At 38.0% G+C, this 8,000-nt stretch overlaps 1 protein-coding gene across 9 annotated transcripts in view; it reads right to left on the bottom strand.

Moving 5' to 3' along the window:
* RBMS1 (RNA binding motif single stranded interacting protein 1) overlaps window positions 1-8,000 on the bottom strand; it is a 200,020-nt gene that overhangs the window by 123,784 nt on the left and 68,236 nt on the right. For 2 of the 9 annotated variants that reach the window (XM_023529844.1, XM_023529845.1), the window contains exon 1: window positions 425-569. The exons of 6 other annotated variants lie outside the window; for them this stretch is intronic. The gene's annotated coding sequence lies outside the window, so the exon portion shown is untranslated. Of the gene's footprint in view, window positions 1-317; window positions 336-424; window positions 570-8,000 lie in introns of those variants that run through there. One more of the 9 variants, XM_023529849.1, reaches the window with a different exon arrangement.

The following is an 8,000-nucleotide window of genomic DNA, read 5'->3' as shown; positions in this document are numbered from 1 at the left end:
CATTCCTTGGAGTAGCCACCCGCCTTCCCTTTCCTTCTCCCCCCGCCCCAACCTCTCCGCCCCCGTCTCTTTGCCCGAGCACCGGCCGCAGCGCCGCACCCCCGCTCGAAGCCCCTTTTAAGGGCATCGCTTCGGGGATCACTCCTTCACCTGGGTGAAGCCAACTGACCCCAGACCTTCTCTTTTCTTTCATCCTTCCAAAGTATTTCCCCACCGTCCACTCTCCCAGAAAAGGTGCGGGCAGTCACTCCTACTTCGCGGAACAAACCAACCCTCCATCAAATCTCTGCAAATCCCCGATTCGCCCCAAATCATACGGGAAAATTTCAGCAGCGAAATATGGTCTCCACTCCCCAACGCCCTCACTGCGAATACGCACGGTAAAGTTCGTACTTCATTCCTATGCCAGAGTTTGCAAGCTTACCTTCAAGATGACAATATCAAAGGGCGAAAATCATTTAAGGCCATCGCTTTGGTAAGCCTTCCAGAAGACTGGAACAGTGTAATCCTTCTATGTGTTAATTATTAGATGCGACACAAATGTGTTCTACTGAAGGGACACAGAAACTCTGAAAAAAAGGGACAAAGGGAGGAGGTAGTTTCCTTTGTTTCCCAGTTGAAATTATCTCAGGCAAATCAAGATGCCCCTTTCTGGATCACCTCTGCGTTGGTGTATCAAGCCTAGAACTCGTATAATATAATGCAGGAGGCCTCTAAGGCAAATCTCATAGAGCCTGCCTTCCCTGGATAAGCCCCTAGGACAGGCTTGCCATCTTTCAAGTTGGCCTGTTTAACTGTGAGTACTACAAGGTACTATCACTGCAATAAGTATTACAGAGTTATTCCTTGGAATCTGGCCTCTTAACCCCTTCCTGGATAGGGCTATCTGCCCTAATAATGAAAAATCCTAAATCGGCTAAGAAGTGAAGGCACTCAACTTCCGGCTGCCAGCAGAAAACAAAGTGTCCCCTATGGAAACAGCCTTCTAGCAAAGCTGTGGACATTCAGGGGTTTTGTCTACCAGCAAAGAACTGACCAATATCCAGCCTACTTATCTTGCTGGTGACTTAGTGGGCCCGCCTCCACACTCCACAGTGTTCCTAACATTCTCCTGCAAAAGTGATAAGAACGAGCAGATCTCCCCTAATCAAAAACAACCATATACACAAAGTATACATATAATTCCTAATTCTTTTCATTAAAAAAAAAAAAAAAGCAGCAAAGAAACTTATTCTAGGCACAGTACTAGGTGCATAATGACCATGGTCAAGTAAGAACTTGCTAGATGAATTCACAGAAACCTGTCTTTTAAAGTGATTTCATAAAGTACAACTAACATTCAGTATAAGTCTGCTAGAACTACTTCCTGTTACTCCACACATTAACCATTGTTTTGGCTGCTCCTTTGCTGTTTCCCTCTCACTACGACCCCTTACAGCAAGTTATCAGGCACAGGTATAAAAGGTTTTTAGGTACAGCTGTTCATGTTATAGGTGCCTTTTCCCGTAAACTTAATGCCTAGGACCCCTGCAGTTCCGACCTGTCATCTATGGGAAAAATTCCACTTACAACCTCAGTTGTCATGACTGGTCTCTTAGGAAACCACAATCTTAACCACAAAAGAACAGTGTAGATTAATTTTTCTATGGCTCTGCTCTAAGGTCATGATATTGTGCTATTCCAGAATGCTAAGACTTGATTTGATACCCTGCAATAGCTTTACAGGTTAAGACAAGATTTTAAGTGATAATAAATTTTAAATAAGAATATTCAAATAATTATTATATTAGATACTTAAACATACTAAGAACACTAAAAGAATATTAAAAGAATGCTATTTTTAAGAATAAAAAGGGTATCTAATTATTAACAAAATGTATTGTTCTATAATGGTGAATGACATAAAGGAGAGAACACAAGGCATATGTTTTTAAAAACAATGTCAACCAGCCAGGGTTCAGAAGTTCCAGATTTAGGTAGATGTTACACTCTTAACTAAGTAAAGCTTCATAAACAAAGTAGACAATAGATTTTCCTCCCTCAAAGACTATAACGTGCAATGAAGTCACTAAATCTCATATGATTCCAACAGAAATATGAAACCACATGTGTACATGTAATCGATTATGAATATTCATAAGTGCTTAGTTATAAGCAATTACAGGGATAGATCCTGGTGCAATTCATCTTGAAAAGTTTATTGACCTTTGAAACAAATATATTTTAAGCCAGATAAAGTAAGAAAAACTGCAAGTTATCACGGTAAAACTAAGGGTTTTGGAATCTATCCTGTACATGCTCATCCTCTTGAAAGGGAAACTAAGACTTTGCTGCTGGGCAGTCCTACATCACCCTCATCCCCCAGTTCAGCCGGTGGGTAAAATTGTGGGAATCTGACCCAAGGGCAGCCAATCCACAGACGGGCCAGTGACCTATGACATGCCTGGGATGAAAAAATGAGAAGAGCCAATCAGATTCTCACCCTTGGGAATTTGATTCAGAGAACTCCAAGAGCTGAACCAGTTAGGAAAGGGGCAGAAACAGCGAGAGTGCCAGGGGGGTAGAGTTGAGGCCACAAAAAGCCAAAACTATATGCAAGCCAAGGTTATGAGGAAGCAGAAACTATGAGTAAACAGGAAGCTAGCTGACTGGCAGCAAGCAGAGAGTAAAGCAGATGCCAGGAGCAGCTAAGCTCTCTTGGGCATTAGATGATGGAGGAAGCCGAGTCCATAGAGCTGCTTTCGCTCTTAAGACTTAACAATAACCCCTTCATATGTGTACTTAGCCCCCTCCCCACTTCTTCAGATAACTTAAGTGAATCTGGATTTTGCAATTCAAGGAACAAAATTAAATTAGCCAAACAGATCTGGCTCTACATTTCAGCTTCCCACTTAATAACCACTTGGTTTTGGGCAAGTTAGTTAACCTACCTGAGTCCCAGACTCCTCATAGCTTGTCTTAAATGTGTAATACCATATACCAACAAAAGTGCCAAACTCAACAACTAACAGTTGTTATCATTGTTTTTCCAGGTTTATAATGGTGGTTTGTAGATTTAGGTGGGTAAACTGTGTAAATAACTGATGCTTAGTAAGTCTGGCTGAGCATCAAAGAGCAGAAGCAAGGGTATAGTTGAAGCTGACAAGAAATAAAAAAAGAGCAAATTTAGGTATGGGAAGGCCACCTTACTGATAACTGTTGAATAGCCAAATGAATACACATTTTAAGGCTGTATATACCACAGACTTAACTTTAAGAAGCTACAACAACAAAGGCTGGCAAACTCTCTGTTTCAATATTCTAGGTGTACTGAAGTTTTTCTCCCATATCTGTTTTTGTCCCGTTACCTTTAAAGAAGTTATGTGCTGGACTAGGGCTATGTCTCTATATGAATGGAAAGACTGTGAGCAGTATCAGAGATCACACTCTGTAAGGCAGGAGGAGTATACAAATAAGGATAATAAGGATGGAGCCATCAGTACCTGCAAAAGCCTGCAACATTGTAAAGGTGAGACCTGGACTTACAAGCGTTTGCATAACTGGAATTTGATACTTACAAGCAAGCGTATGTATGACTGGAACTTGAGAATCTGAATTTAGAGGACATTTGTCCCATAGAAACAATTTTAAAATGAGACTTTTATTTATAAGTCTTTCACATCTCATTTCACTTTCACAACAACCCTATAAGGTTGTAAGGGTTATTACGCTCCAATTATAAATGGGAGGGAAAAAAGTAAGCCTGTCTGACCCACCCACAGAACTAGTAAGTAACAAGCAAGTATTAAAATCTGGACCTAGCTAGGGTTAAAAGACCCTGTCCTGCACTCCAACTCTATAATGCCGTGTCTCCAAAAGGTCTAATAAATAATGCTCTAATTCCCAGGTGATTATTTGTAACCCCTATAGCACCCAAGTTGCTGTACTCTAATAACGCAAGACATTAAGTAATAAGTGCCAGCTAAGTGGTCTAGACAATTATATGCTATAGGAGTCCACAAGAGAAAGAGATCAATACAGGATATGTAACATGGGCGTGGGAAGCTCAGCTGTATAAATGTTTTCTTTGAGGGACATGGAGAAAGAAGCACTGTGCAGATAACCAGAAAAACAGAACTTGAGACAGAGAGGCCAAGGATGAGAGAGGATGTAGATTTGGGGTGATCATTGTTGAAATCATCGCTAACCCATGAACTCCCTGAAGGGAGCAGATGATGAAAAGTCAAAACGCTAGAGGACCCCCCATTCCGACACACACATCACTGAACCCCACAGAAGAGAGGAGCCTTTGAGTTAAATTACTACAAGGAAAGTATGATGGGAAAGCTAAGCTTTGAAAGGAGGGAAAAAATGGGGGCAGAGAAGCTATCTAATGAGATAAGAACACTTCTATCAACAAAATAGACCTATAGCAGGTTCTATTCCTCTGCCATTGCTAAAGCATTTCAAGCACGCTTTTTTTTGGGGGGGGGGTCACATTAAAAACAAAGGAATTAAGAGGAAAAATTCATCCAACATTATTTCAAATTACAGTCTTTAATTAATAAAATATAACCACATAATATTGTTTAGTGTAAGCAATTCACACCAAAAACCTGTTTACATTTATAGTCTCGATAGCTCACAAAGCCTCTAGCTCCCAGCAAAACAGCCAAAAAAAGAAAAAGAGAGAAAAATATGAAGTCATCAGATTCTTTAAATTTCTGTTCTTTCCTGGTACAAGGTACAATTGATGAAATATCCTATTTCTAAAGTAGCAGAAATATTTTCTATTATTTACTATTTACTTTTTTTAAAAAATCTACGATTCTTATTCTAGACTTAAAGGCTCCCTAGACACATATAAAATCATTTGTATATAAAAATGAAACCCCCTATAATAAAACTATAGCTCTGTGGCTATAATCCTAGAAGGTATATAGAAAACATAAACATAGACATATTCTGATGAGTTTTACCAGAGGCAATATTCTGATGATTCCTAAATCTAATCTGGTGAACAAAACAGAAGAAATGGGCTTTGCCCTACTGTGCTTCTCTGCATAAACTAATAAATAACACTATCGTTTTCTTAGTAACTACTATATTCCAGACACACACACACACACACACACGCACACCATGAGAGAAGACAGACTCAGAGATGTAAGTAATTTTCCTAAGGCCACAGATCCAATACATAATAAAGCTGAGGTCTGAACTCAGGTTTCTCTAATTCTAAAGTCCCCTGCCTCTAATAGTACTAATGATGGTTATTATTACTATTACTCATGGATCAAGTCCAAACCCCACTGGAGAAAACCCTGGGTATACATCTTGGCTTTGCCAAGTACCATCTATGTGACCTCAGGCAAGTTACTTAAAAAAGGATATGCAATTACATAGAATTTCCATTCAGCTGAATATGAAGGCAAACTCTCCGATATTAAAATATATAGTTATAGTATGGATACATATTCTGGCACAACCTAGCTCCTAAATCTCATTGAACTGATAGTTGTTAAGGCATAACTTCTTTCTTGCAACCGGTTTTATTTTCTGGGATCGTTAGATGTAGTTGGGAGAGAGGAGAAAGAACTATCTTCTAGAAGCTGGCATGGTATTAGGGGAAAGGTATTTCCTAAATCCTGAACTGGAACTGAAAACGCATTTTTCCCTCAAAAAATAGTGAGAGACCATATTAGCAATTAGCTTCATAAGGGTAGTCACAGGTGTCTATAGGTCAACTAAAAATCCTAATCACCATTTAGAACATTTCTCACTATGGCAAAACATCCTCCAAATTCAAAGCAAATAACTTACAGTCAAAAGTTTTCAGATGTAATCTGTTCATAAGTAAGATATTGCCCTGCTCTTGCAGAATAATAAAATTCAAAGCTCACTCAAATTTCTGGCATAAAGGTTCTCTATAAGTTAAATTTCTTTTCCCAAGTTTTTGTATATAAATAGGCACGTAGGTTCTTATTCTTTCCAAAAAAGATCACAATGAGGAGTAGGGAGACTCTATATATTAAAAATTCAAGATATTTGTTGTGATTTGGTTTATACTACATTGAATTTGTATCTGTAGATCAAATTCTATAACAAAATTTAGGGTGTTATGCTAAGTGAAATAAGTCAGACAGAGAAAGCCAAATAGTATATGATTTCACTTATATGTAGAATCTAAAAAAAAAAAAAAATGAACAAACAAAACAGAAACAAATTCATAGATACAAAGAACAAACTGATGGTTGGCCAGATGGGAGGTGGGGTTGGAGGGCTGGGTGAAAAAGGTGAGGGGATTAAGTACAGATTGGTAGTTACAAAATAGTCATGGGGATGTAAGGTACAACAGAGGGAATGTAGTCAATAATACTGTAATAATTATGTATGGTGCCAGGTGGGTACTAGACTAATTGGAGAGATCGCTTTGTAAATCATATAAATGTCTAAATACTATGCTGTACACATGAAACTAATATAATATTGAATGTCAACTGTAACTGAGAAAAAGGTTTTTAACTTTTTAACTTCTGTAACAAAATAGAGTCAACTATGGATGGATGTCTCAATCCTCTATATCCTTTGACTGTGGAAATCTAGTATTGAAGCTGTTATTCTCCATTACTATAGGAAACCTATATGAAAATAAGTGCTTATTTTCAGAATACATCAAGATAATTCAATAATTTTTCTGTGAATTATAGTAAAACTTACAATTTATGAAAAAATATATTAGGTGATCTTTGAAATTACAGCTTCTCTAAAGAGATGGGAGTAACATAATCATCTACTATATGTGAGCAAACTGCGTAAAGGATAAGAACTGAGATAAGGAAAGGAGGGGCTGATGTGCTGTGGAAATGGCTAATCACATCCACTTCTTACTGTAAGACCTGGGAAGAGACAAAAAGTACTCAGAAAATCAACAGAATTGTGGGAAAACTGGAGCAAAATTTAATCTCTAAGTCATGGAAAACAAAATTTGAACCTCCAATGACCATCTCCTTTCCACGAGTAAAAATAACTGTCTGAATAACTTGGACAGTATTGGGTGAACAAATGAACCTTAAACAAACAAAACCCTCATATAAGCTAAAAATGATAAAAGATTATATCATAAGACACTCCTAAATGTTTGGGGAGACATAAGCAACGTCTACACAAAACCTGGGGATCCATACCACAAGTTAGGTTTTAAAACATTCAAAACACGGAAGAGAAACAAACAAACAAACAAACAAACAAACATTCCCCTTCTCTTCAGTTGCCAAGCTCACCATTAAATTACGTCTATTCTACCCGAAGAGGAGTGTGACAGAATAATTAAGGACATCCTTTAAGAAAATGGGAATGCTGATAAGTTTTTCTCATTCTCCATTGAATTATAAATGTCAAAGTTCGAACAAGAAAATATAGAATTAGAAATGGATTTCTGCTCAGTTGAATACGTATGAAGACAAACTTTCCCACATTAGATTATTTCAATAAGAGTTCTGAAATGAGATACATAAGTAGTTTACAAAAATTCCCCACCCTAAGTGTCTTTAAGAATGACCAGTTCTGGGTTATCTAATATACTTAACCCCTGGGGCAAACTGATGACAGACCTGTGGCAAATTGATACTCCCCAAGCGAAGAGAAGGCAAATGAAAAAATTCTGATGTTGTCATGACAACATGACTGATCATGACATCAGCAATTCCTAATTCCAAACTATAAAGAACACGCCCAGAATGCTGACAATATATTACACGGATCCTCCCAGAACCACCCTCCCTTCACCTCCCAATCTAATATTTGATCTAGCGGTAAATATGATGATGTTTCAACCAAAGGATTATTAAGCATTTAAATCCTGTTAAACTCTTCTAAGTTGGAGAAAGTGCCAAGAGCAAGATGTAGATAACTGCTGAAGATATTTTTCAGACACAAACACACACACACACACGCACGCACGCACGTCTGTATATTTTCAGACCTATTTATAAAATATATTTTTAAAAAATATAGGTTTA

This window comes from Pteropus vampyrus, unplaced genomic scaffold, assembly GCF_000151845.1.
Source record: "Pteropus vampyrus isolate Shadow unplaced genomic scaffold, Pvam_2.0 Scaffold2, whole genome shotgun sequence".
Lineage (NCBI taxonomy): Eukaryota > Metazoa > Chordata > Mammalia > Chiroptera > Pteropodidae > Pteropus > Pteropus vampyrus.
This window is presented reverse-complemented; position numbering and strand designations above follow the sequence as displayed.